Here is a 12876-nt window from a genome sequence, read left to right as displayed (position 1 = left end):
GACGGATTGTAAAATAGTATGGAGCCCACACCCAAATCCCTGCTGGCTGTACTGAACCCAGGATCCCTGAACAGTACAAATCTGTATTTGAAAGTGGAATTCACCTAAATGGGACTTTAAAATAAAGTTTCCAACTGAACACATTGTAAACAATTAAGCCATTAAAGGTGAGAGATTACACAATGGGTCATATAAATACCCATGACATCACCTTGGACTCTTAAGCACCCACAGAAACTAAGAGGATTCACACATGGTACATGGCTAACAGAAGGAACTTCAGGAAGAGGCACAGGTTCCCAGTGATGATGACTATCACAGCCTCCTCAGCTGTCAAGGCCCAATTCCTGGCTCAAAGAAGAGCAGTAGCCATGGGTCCAAGAGTCAAATCATTTCAACTCCAACCTTCCATTAAAATAAAGTTCCAAATAAAACACTGTCCATAGTCCACCAATGTCTTCCCAGCTCTGCTAACTGTGAGTAGGGTTGTACTAGTTGAGACCATCCAAGAGGACAACCGCAATCTGAGAGGAAAATATTACCTGTCACAAAGAACCACAGTTAAGTCAAAGAATTTTTGTGAGTCTTTATGAAAGGGGCATTATGATTTTTCCATTGGTTCACAATCTGAATGGATATAGGAAAAAAAAAACATTCAGACCCCAGCCGTGTGTAAAATAACAGGAGAATGGGGTCCAAGTGCACCCCACAAGCTCTAAGTTGGCTGCACCAACTCAGTTAGAAACTGTGTGCTGAATGTGATCAGGTTGCACGGTACAGATGTGGCCAGCACTGAACTATCACCCCGTATGGTGGAAAGATCAAGATCCAGATGTTTAGAATCTCATTTATGAAGTGACAATTTTTAACTTAACGGAAAAAGGGAGGAATTTATCTTCCTTTCCACAGGGAATATTGGACTTCAGATGAATGCCAAGCATGAAAAGAATATTAGCCTGAAACAAGTAGTCTCAGGGTCCCGGAAATGGTCAGACTCTAACTGAAGAGTCTGCCATTGTTATGGTTTAAAAGGCTCTCAAGTAAGACAACCACATTCAGGTTCATACGGAACCTCGAAGCAACAAGAGAATATAACAACATGAGGTTGATTCAGGCATTCCTATACTCAATACTCAATGTTTTGTGCCTGCTGTATACACTGAGGCATGGAAACATGGGGCTGATAATACAGGCAGGGCCAGACATGGTGGTGCAGGCCTGTAATCTAAGCACTCGGGAGATTGTGAGTCTGACGCTAGTCTGGGCTACACAATTAGAACCTGTCTCTAAAAATAAATTAAAAGCAGAGGGAATAAAAAACTAGCCCCCATTAAATAATTTACAGCACAGATTCTCTAAAAATGTGAAGAGTCGGGAATGGGGAGGTGGCTCAGTGGAGAAGTGTTTGCTATGCTTGCTGCGAAGTATGATGATCTGGGTTTGGATCCCAGCAACCATGTACAAAAACTAGGAATAGCAGCATGGACCTGAAATACCAGCAAGGGAGAGGCAGAGAGAAGAGGACTCCAGGGGCTTGCTGGCCAGACAATCTAGCCAATCCAAGCCAGTCTAGCAAGCTCTAGATTCTCTAAGTCTATCTCAAGTAATAACAATTATTATTATTATTATATAATGTGGAAGGCTCAAGGAAGACATACAGTGTTGACCTCTGGCCTCCACACATACAGGCACATGTACATGCACACGGACACACATACACAATACAAATAAAATGAAAATATGAACTGATTCTTCTAACTCCTCCCAGGGCACACATTTTCTTCCTTACATCTGTTGCGCTAGTCAGTCTGTAACAGGTACTCAGTGAACAACAGATTCATTTGATAACTGAATAATCTAATCTGAGCCTTATCAGAACCCTTGATTCAGGACACCCTATTGGTTAGGCTGCTGGCAGAAGGAGCCTCGGGAAGAGATCCAGGACTCCTACCAGTACTGTCAACAGCCTCCTACAATCACCATTTATTCACGTTTCTCTTGTCTCCATTTCAAGATCTGCTTTTGGACTTGCCCATGATAAGCATGCCTATCCATGTAAATTGTCAAAACAGCTGGTTTTCTTAAGTGGGCTTAACAGCATCCTGGAAGGGCTTGTGTTATGATATACTTAGTGAGCTCTTCCTTATAAGATAATGATTTCAACGCATTAAGTTTCAAATTCACAAAATCCCAAACTTCTCAATGACAAGTCTTGAGTCAAACATCAAACTAAAAGTCTATCACATGACCGCCTGAATCAAAATGAACAGAACAGATATCTGAATTTATTAACTCTCGTGTGTTGCAGGAAAATACTCAAAAAAAAAATACTACAATGCAACTAAGCATTAAGTAGAAAAGCTATTAGAAAATTTTAATAGAAAAAAACTTTAATAGAAAACTTTGAATGAAATTTTAGACCAGGGTAAAGTATCTGTTGATGTTAACACGTCTGGTGTTGATAAAGGCAGGCTTCCAACACGATTCAAGCTCTCTTATGAAGGCCATCTCCACTACACTTTCCTACCCCAAACCTCACATATTCTGGTCTTCTAACAAGTAGAGTACCTGCGATATTCCAATAAATTAAAAACTCTTACCCCAGCTGCACATTGGAATTGTCTAAGCATCTTTCAAAACTATTGATACCTGGGTACCAGCCCAGGCCACTGCTCTCAATGGCTGGAGGTGTAACCTAAACAGTGGGTGTTTCTAGAGTTTCTTTGAAGTGATTCTGATGGTGATTCAAGACTGGCCCTGAGAAGTAGACAACTCACTTATATGAAGCCCTCTCTTTGGCTAAGAATATTTTACTAAAATATTTGATTTTTTTTAATTTATTGAAGTTTAAAAAATTAAATATACAAGTACTTAGGTAATTTTTGGATACAGTGCCCAGTCCCTACAACTCTTTCTGTCAGTGGGATATTTCAGAAAATGAGAAACCACAGAATTTTAGGATCCATGCTGCTGAAGTATAAGAACGAAAGCTTTTTGATGCCTAAACTACACTTTCACACCCCAGAACTAGGAAATGTTTTCAAAGGAGTGAAACTCAAACCAAAGAGAGAAGACAGACAAGGTGCTTTTTCTTTACTGTTTGCCTATTCTTTCTGGACCTTGTTGAGTATTCCTACCAATTTAGAAGTTTAGAGAAACTGGTGATTATTAAATATTAGAAACATTTGATGACAAAGCCTCACTGATTTCATATGTATAATGCAAAATGAAGAACTCAGAAACCAGTGTTAAAATCACTTATGATATTCAAATAACTCCTCTTCTTGAAAAGAAAAAGAGCTTTTAAAATGAAGAAAATAGCATTTCTTTATGCCATAATTCTCTTTGATTTCTTAGAAAAATTGTTAGAATGAGGGCTGGCAAGATGGCTCAGTGGACAAAAGAGTTTGAAGCTAAGCTCAATGATCTGAGTTCAATTCCCAGAACCCACATGGTAGAGAGAAAGAGTGCCAACTCCTAGAGTTATCCTCTATCTTCAGACACCTGCCATTGCATGCTGCACACACACACACTAACAACAACAATGATAACAAATTAAAATGGCTACAGTCAATATAGTCATAATAGAAGTCTCTCCAAATTTCAGGTTTTTTCTAATCTCTATACAAAACTTTGACCAAATCTTTTCAGGGTCTTAGAACCTCTTAGAAACTCATAGTTTAACATTGACAAGAACTTAGACACACACTGGCCCACGTCTTCACCTCAGAGTCCCTGGGCTACCCAAAGTTGAAGAACAAATTTTCAATCAAATTGAGAGAAAACCCTTTTTATTATCCTGAATGTCATTCTAATTAAGGACAAACCAGTATTATCCAGCTGGACCATACCATGCAGGAGAAGAGAAAGGAAATGAACAGTTAAGAGAAGTTTTTCTAATATTTCATCAACTTTGAGAAAACAAGGAATTTTAGATCCCAATACCAGAACAGAAACAGAATATCCTAGTATTTCATATGAATTCCAAAATACTGCAAAAATAGCTATATTTTAACAGCAGGACCTAAGCCCCAGCAGCTCAGGAATCTGAGTATTCTAAACCCAAATGCAGAGCCGTGGAACAAATCTGCTTCACGGGACTAAATTTAATCCATTTGGTAGAGTCAACATTCTAGTAGTTAAAAGGCAACAAAAAGTTGCTCTTGATTTTTCCTACACTCTTCTAAAGTTTAGTTTTCACAGATGGAATCTCAATCACAAAATCAGGACCTATAGACAGCGTTAGCTCTCAGCTGTAAAAATCAGCCTTTTTTGTGAATTGGCAGAGCCGTCTATGGCGAGCTATTTCTGTGAACGTTCACCCAGCAACACTGACTCATTTGGTTCACACATCTACCATTCACAAACCTGCAAACAGTGAATCCGGCTCCTTTGCTCTGACATCAGTGCCTGTAACTTGCAATGGGGACCTTCTCCTCGGTGTCCTCGAGTTGTGAGGAACAAGGAGGGCAGGCAGCTGTGTAAGCACTGATGGGGTCCTGGGCTGGCAAGATGGCTCAGTGGGTTGAGGCACTTGCTGCCATGCCTGATGATGTTAATTTAAGACCCTGCATCCATATGGTAGAAGGAAAAACCTGACCCCAGCAAGTTGTCTTATGACACACACACACACACACACACACACACACACACACACACGTAATACAAAATTTAAAATAATTAACAAGTTCCTAAAATTAAAAATAAACAATTTTACCATAACCAGTACACACAGCTCTTATTACATAAATCCAAATATCATATTGACTTTTATATAAATCTATACTGCCTTTTCTCCTGCAGGGTAGAAAATTTCCTATAATAAAAATAAAGTTCAACAAATAAGGCAAACAGTAAGTAAAAAAGCAAAAAAAAACCAAAAAATACAGGGGAACAGGAAGAGAATGACCATTATAGCACAAGGCACCCCAAGACACGGCCATGAACCCTTGCTCACTCCCAGCAATAAGTACTCCAATTAATCAGAAACAGGCATTTTTTTTTTTCTGTTTCTACTACTTCGGTGGATCTGCCCATATTTTTATTAAAGGGTGCTGTACAAGAACATGGGGACGATCTTTAATACTAATTTATCAAATAAGGCTCACCGTATTATTACCTCCTATGACAGCCTTCAGTGAGGATGGAATGTTGGAGCAGCTGCTATGTAGGAAGCCAAAATAGTAGCACCCCACAGTGATGAATTGGAAGATAGAGCTTTGAGAATCTTGAGAAATGAGAAGGTATACATCCCTAGAGCAATGCTTCTAAACAGCCAGCTCCCTGTAGCATGTAAACAGCAAGGTTGAACACACACACACACACACACACACACACACACACACACACACACACACACACAGCAGTGAAATGTTTTCATACAAAGTATGCTTGCTGAGAAACATGAGTGAGGCCTCATCTACAGTGGCCTACCAACATTCACCTCTCGGACAACACGAAATAAAATAACACAGAAATCCCTCACACCTCAGCAACCCTACATGCCTCCACGCGCGTACTCTGCCAGCATACAACACAAAGACACAGGCACCGCTGGAGATACTGTCTCACCCAGAGACAGGCTTCAAAGGGGAGAGCTGGATTCCAAGGCTTTTACTTGTGTAGTAAGTTGCCCCACAAACATTTAATAAGAGTCCTTCCTGTCTTAAGTAGCACTGCTGACGTCACGGCGCCCTTCCGAAAGTTGACTATAATATGCTAAAGAGTGTTTGCCCATAGAAGATCAACAGAAGAGTCTCACAGAAGAGAAAATCCACTCCAAAAAAGGGGGAAAAAAATCTCAAACTATTTTACAATATGGCCAATCACTGCCATTATGATATGGAAAGACTATCTGAAGGTGTCTAAAAATATCTGAGGAGGTAGGTGAAGAGCAATGTGCTGTCCCTAAGAGGTCAAAGACTCCGGATTTAGACACCTGGCCCTATAACTGCCCTTCAGAGGAAAAATGCACCCGGCCTTCCACCAAACACCATTGGTCTCTACACCACTAAAAGTCCATTAGGACTGAACACAGCATGTGACACTTCCCACATTTAAAACTCAGGAATGAATGCAATTGTTTCTGTGGTTTTCAGTGTGAGGAGGGGCCCTGACTGAGTTCTCGTGCAGAGTAGTGCACAGTTCCGAAAGCAAATCGGTAATTATGAGTCATCTGCTCTACACTTTTAGTAACAAGAAAGCACACCAGTATCTACAGAGCCCATGGGAAAATGACTTAAAATTATGTGGCCAATGTGTGAGTTGTCACCATCTCTGGGTGCTGCGTCAAGGCCGGCTTTGCAGTTTCTTGTGATTCCTATGGTCTTATAAATAGGAAAAATGAAAATACCATTTGGGGATGGGAGAATCAGGGAGAATTTTTCAAAATTTCTGAACCCATCAAGACAGTAACTTGGGGCTGGCTAGATGGCGCAGTGGGTAAATGTGCCTGCACTGATGACCTGAGTTGGATCCCCTGGTGGAAGGAGAGAATCAACTCCAATTATTTGTCCTTAGGTCTCCACATGTATACCATGACATGAAAATACCCACACACATACAAATAAATAATATAATTTATATAATTTTTCTAAAGATAATAATGTAAAAAAGCAATAATAAAGTGTGTTATTTCTTCTGGCATCATCCAAGCAGAAACCCTCCTCCATCTCACCACACTCCTACAGGAGAAATGCTGCTTAAGTTACATCAAGAAAAAAAGATCAGGAGCTCTTCCCACGAGTGAAATAGTACTACATGGACCCTAGTGGGCAAGGACACTGGTTGAGTAGAACCTAGAAGGAGCTGAGGGGGCCAGAGAGACAGGGAGCTTTTCAGATTCCCCGCTTTGCTTTTACTCTGCCTGAGACGAGAGGCGTGAAAAGATGTTGAGTTCAAAGATGGCACTTAACAATCTATCCTTCAGTGTGCAGCACAGTGTACCTGTGCACGCTGACGTATGCACGCGAGTGCACACATTTACAGAAAATTCAGATCTACAGATTTGTACAAAGAAAAAACTATGTAGCCAGCATTATGCTCGATATACAGAAAAATCACAGGGTGGGGATCCCAGATTCTCCTCATTTGTATTCTTACAGGATCTGTTTGCCATGTGGGAAACAGACCTCCCGGGGGGGAGGGGCAGGCAACCACTGTGTGAGGAATCTTAAATGCCTTACTGGGGGCCATTAACAGCTTTCAATCCATGGGTTATAAATAAACGTATTTGAATGTAATGAGAACTAGGAGCATTTACCACCCATTCATGGAGATTAACCTTGCAAAACCCTCTCCTGTGGTTGTGCTGCAAAGCAAAGAGTGTACATCATGAAGTACAATGAGAACTCGGAGCCATCCACTGACAGGTGAGCCAGGAGGACCACACCCAAGTAATAGAATCAATATATAGGTGCACAGGTATTTACAGAAGAAATCTGGGTTCCTAATGAAGTCCATACAGTATATGACATTTACCTTCTGGCTAACCACCACGAGTCAGATACGTAAGCATTCAGCACTGATTGGGCCAAGGAATACATTCCAGGCACTAAAGGAGAAGCAGACCGAATGCTATCCTGACACTTGGGAACCTGGCCTTCCTCCAAATCTCCCACTCAGTATTTAGTGTATCCTCGAGTAAGACTTTTAATCTCCACATTCCTGTTGGGAAAATGGGGCTTCTGGATTAAGTCAGAAGTTTGGTGTTTGAGTAAGAAATACCTGCCATAGCCTCGTGTTGGTGCTATTTGGAGAGGTCACAGAACTTTGAGGACACAGAGCCTTGCTGGAGGATGTATGTCACGGGTGGACTTTAAGAGTTTATAGCCTCATCCTACGTGCGGTTCACTCACTCTGCTTCCTAGAAGCAGGCGTGATGTGAGCTCTAAGCTTCCTGTTCCTGCCACTGCTACTATATGGCATCCCCCTCCAGGCCATTATGAAATCTCCCTCTGGAACTATAAGACAAACAAAAAAAACCCTCCCTTTTGTAAGTTGCCTTTTGGTTATGATATTTTATCACAGCAACAGAAAAGCAACTGATCCAAGCCATCTTTAACATTCCCTCAAACACCCTAGGTCTTGTACTTGGAGGGCCTCACGATCCTCAGCAGAGGTGGAATATGGTCAGAACGTGATATGAGTTAGAGCTTACTGTGAGGTTTTACCTGAAATAGGCACCTTCCACCAAACAGTTTGAAAGCCAAGAATTGAATGGTTGACTGGCTGAATAATTAATTGATTGAAATAGGGTCTTGTTATGTAGCCCAAGCTGACCTCAAACTTGTGACCCTCTTACCTCCATCGTTAGAATGCCAGGATTATGGCGCTTAGCTGGCTTTGGGGCACCTGTTCCCCATGCTGGATTACCTTGCCCAGCCTTGACACAGGGGGAGGAGCTTGGTCCTGCCTCAACTTGATGTGCCATGCTTTGTTCAAGTCCATGGGAAGCCTACCCTTTTCTGAATGAAGAGGGAGGAAGAGTGGATGGGGAGAGGGTAGATGGGAGGCATGGGGGGCAGAGGGGAGGAAGGGGGCAGGGAGGATGGGAGGAGAGGAAGGAAGGGAAACTGTAGTCAATATGTAAAATAAATCTTAAAAATGTTAGTTAAATAAAACAAATTAAAAGATAAAAAAAAAAAGAATGCCAGGATTATAAATAAGGACTACTGTTCCTGGTTCTTTTACATTCCAAGTCTTTTCAGACATTCATTTTTGTGGTGTGTGGGTTGACCTAGGAGTTCATTTATGCTAAGTATACATTATACAGCTGAGTTATATCCTCACCTCTTTAAGTTCTTACAATCCATTAGTTTATAAAATGTTAAGAACTTCGAAGAATGAAATCCCACTTTATCCCGTGGGTGCTTCTGTGGACTGCACTTTTTCCAAAGACTATCTGACAGCTACTTTAAAAACTTATCTCTGGATTCTGGACATTCTTACATGTTATCTTTTCTTTCTGCTTCTAATTTCTGATTCTCCCATAAACAAATTCCACTTAGGCTTCTGGCTGCCATCACTGCACCTAAACAGCTTGTCCAGGTGGCCAATGCCCTTCACTTTGACCCCAGTGGGTCATCTAAGGTGACCTTCACAGGTCACAGCTGGCCCAGACGACCATCCCACGGCAGTGATGAGCCCTGCCTACTTCATCTGCCTCAGCTCTTACCCCCTAACCTCTGAACTGTGGGGGGCAGGGTTCATGACTTTTCTGGACACTGATATCTCTCATAGTTTCCAACAATTCATTGTCTCCAACCCCTACACGTATATAGGACCTCTATACAGCCCGTAGATTCCAGATCCTCCCATTATGCCTTTCAACATCTTCATGCAGCAAAGACATCCATTTTGCCATGTTCAAAGCCAAATAATATATTCTCCCACCCAAATTTCTCCATTATGAACCTTCTTCACTATGGAAACCCCACCCTAGATAAAGAAATTATTGGACTGATCTTTAACTGTCCTTTCCTTTATACTCCAAACCATTAAAACAGTGTTGATTATACCTCCCAAACACATCTGGAAAAGAGGCTTGTTCCAGGCACCCTTGTCTAAACCGCATCCACTTTGACTTACTGGTCTTCTCATCTACAAAGCTAATTTCAGTGGTCTCCATACAAGTACCCCACCTTCTCCAGTATCCTCCCACAGTCTAAGCACAAAACAGAAACCAGAACAATGGAACCAAAATGGAAGCCAAGTCAGGTCTCTCTTCTCCAACTTTCCGGTGGCTTTCATGTTGCTCAGAGCGAAACTCCAACTGCTCACGCATTCCCCGCAACTTGATCTGGTTATCAGCTCTCTTGTCCCTCCTTTCCTCCCTCCTCTTCTCCCTTTGTGTGCAGGTACCAACCTGCACACTGGTCCTAGGACACAGGCTCACCCGTACTCATTTTTCCTCTGCCTGGAGCACACCTCTCTAGCATACTGCTTACTTATTTCCTCTCTTCTCTCAGGCCTCACACAAATGTCCACCATGAACACAACTCAGACTCGGCCCAAGCTGCTTTCTTTCCATGCCATTTCTCTCCATTGCTTGCTCTTCTAACTTCACAGTTAAATACATGCATAATGTTCTGTCTGTTTGTCTACCTAGTCTCTATCTTGCCATTAGAATGGAAACAACATGGGGCAGGGATTTTTGTTTGTCTGGTTTTACTGATAAATTCCCAGAATCTAGAAGATGGTTTGCTATATACAATAAACATCCAGTAAATAGTTGTTAAATCGGTGTCGAAGTAAGAGCCATAGAAAGGCTCTCACATTGACTACCGAAGTCCCTTGGAGTGGAGAAATTTTTTGTTAGCTGAGCAAATATCTTCAGTAAGAAAATACATATTCTACATGAAAGAGAGGAAAGGGGTAGGGGGAAAGACAAAAGAAGGAAATAAAACAAAAAAATAGCAAATCACAAAAGATTGTTAAGGTAAATAGCCAACTAGCTTTTTTTAACTGTATTCTTTATTTACAGAATCATTTCCTCTCTAGCCCACAATGTCATAAATATTTAGTCTTTTCCCATCTGTCCCTTCCCAGTTAACCTGGCTTAATTCCTAACTCACAGTGTTCCCTCTCAGTGCAGCACTCATGTATCACACAGAGAAAGCCCATTGTCTGGCTAAAGCGCTGGACTGTTTGTTCAGGAAACAGCCTGCAGCTCCTTTCCTGGCAGCTTCTAGCACCCCGAGAACTGGGTGTTGATACTGAAATTCTCCACCTGTCTCATTTCCTATTTCAATAGAAACAATCTGACTGATCTCCTGGGACTAGACAGACTCAGAGCCAGAGAGTAAGATGGCGCTCCATCAGCCCATGGGGCTCCTGTAGCTGCACTTGACTTTAGTTTGTTATTTTTATCTTTTTGGATTAAAAATTACCAGGGCTTTTTTTTTTTTTTGTATTTACTTTGAGCCTCCCATAGTGTTTGCTTAATGTCCTTCATCTGTCACACAGCCTTTATAAAATTTCCTCTCTTGAAAATCCCTGCCTTCTGAGACTTCACCAAAGCTGGCTGGCCTCAGCATGCCAAAGTACCAGCTACAGAAATGCCAGAGCATCCTATGACCAACCCACACTGGGATTTTGAGATGGTGCCTTTCACTTGTCCAATGAATGTACTTCAATGTCCTACTGAGAGAAGACATGCTGTTTGTCCCAAAACAAGGCAAGTTTGCTGAAATGAACTGCTTCTCCAGATTAAGATTCCTGTCAACATCAAAGAACAGTCTCCGGTGTCTGTAACTAGCCAAATTAGAAGGATCCCGTGAGTGGAAAAGCCACAACCAGGATGCTCTATGACATGTCATACTTCAGGAGCAGGGAAAGAGAAGGCAGGAAACTCCTCCCTTCTCAGTGTTCACAGAAGGCAGAGTCCCCAGTGATCCAAACCAACCCTGATGGTGGGTAGGGACTATGTGTCTTAGGGTCACTATTGCTGTGATGGAACACTATGACCAAAAGCAAGTTGGGGAGGAAAGGGTTTCTTTGGCTTACATATCCTGAATCACAATCCACTGAGGGAAACCAAGGCAGGAACTCAAACTGGGCAGGAACCTGGAGGCAGAAGCTGATGCAGGGACTATGGAGAGGTGCTGCTTACTGGCTTGCTCAGCCTGCTTCTAATAGGACCCAGGACTACCAGCCCTGGGTGATACCACCCACAATGGGCTAGGCCCTCCTACATCAATCATTAATTAAGAAAATGTTCTACATGTATGCCTAAAGCCCAATCTTATGAAGCAATTCATGAATTGGGATTCCCTCCTCTCAGATGACTATGGCTTGTGTCAAGTTGGCATAAAACTAGCCAGCACAGCATGGGACTCTCTTGTCTTATTGTTGGTTTTATCCATAGATACGACTTTATTAGGATAAATTACTTACTCCTGACAGCATACTGTAGGCTAGACTCTCAAGATCCACAAAAACAAAAATGTATGTCCTGAACATGCCCTTTTCAAACACAAGCCAATTAAGGATTTCCTAAGTCACTCTGTCTATTTCCCCAATGATCAAAAAGTTTTTGATAGACTTAAAAGACTTCAAGGCAATCTGATTATTAATCAGAACACTGACAAAATTACTACTTTCTAAAATTAACAGCCAATATTTTTCTGCTCAATTCTTACCAGGGCAAATCCATTGGGAGCCTGATGATCTGTGTGGTGTGAGCTGACAGCCCCCAGGACCCCTGAATCCTGTTCCTCTGGGTCACTGCTCCCTACATTTTTTCCTACTGGGTCCCTGGCCTTCATGGAATCTTGGTCTTCCCATCATAGGCCACACCAACCTAAACCTTCACCTGCCCTTTCCTTCTGTACTCCATGCCAAACTCTGACAGATAAACCTCAAATATTACCATAATGCCTCATACCAAGGACTGGTTGTTGTGTGCCAGCCACACCCAGAGCAGTTGGATTGGAAGCCCATCAGCATCAATGATTGGATGTTGGAAAAACCCATGAAAAACTCATCTGATCTCTCTCCAGCACAAATGCTCACTAATGTTTATTTATCTTCTGTCTTGTTTTGTCTTTAATGAGGACAGAAAAGTAATTGATCATATCTGCTCCCGCCCCCATTTCTTAGAGTCTTGTGTTCTCTGGTTGTCTTTGAACACCCTTTGTTGGTGAGGATGAGCTTCACTCTCCTGCCTCTACCCCCCACATTCTGGGATTACAGCATATGTAACTATTCCCAGTTAGTGTGTCTTCCTTAAATTACCATTCACACCTTCGAATATGGTTCTGTGGTTCCTCTTTAGTTTTCTCATCTCAAACCTCACTGAAGGAAGGAAATGCAGGAATCGACAGAGTACCGATATTCCACAGTGACTCTAGAAGGCTTTCTCAATACTATTCTTGT

The 12876-nt window shown here is 41.9% G+C and overlaps 1 protein-coding gene across 8 annotated transcripts in view; it reads right to left on the bottom strand.

Annotated features, from left to right (window-relative positions):
• The window catches only part of Ldlrad4 (low density lipoprotein receptor class A domain containing 4), a 367454-nt gene that overhangs the window by 190013 nt on the left and 164565 nt on the right, over positions 1–12876 (bottom strand). The window lies entirely within an intron of this gene.

This window comes from Peromyscus californicus, unplaced genomic scaffold (genome assembly GCF_007827085.1).
Source record: "Peromyscus californicus insignis strain IS unplaced genomic scaffold, ASM782708v3 Scaffold_17__1_contigs__length_78620276, whole genome shotgun sequence".
NCBI classification, from domain to species: domain Eukaryota; kingdom Metazoa; phylum Chordata; class Mammalia; order Rodentia; family Cricetidae; genus Peromyscus; species Peromyscus californicus.
This window is presented reverse-complemented; position numbering and strand designations above follow the sequence as displayed.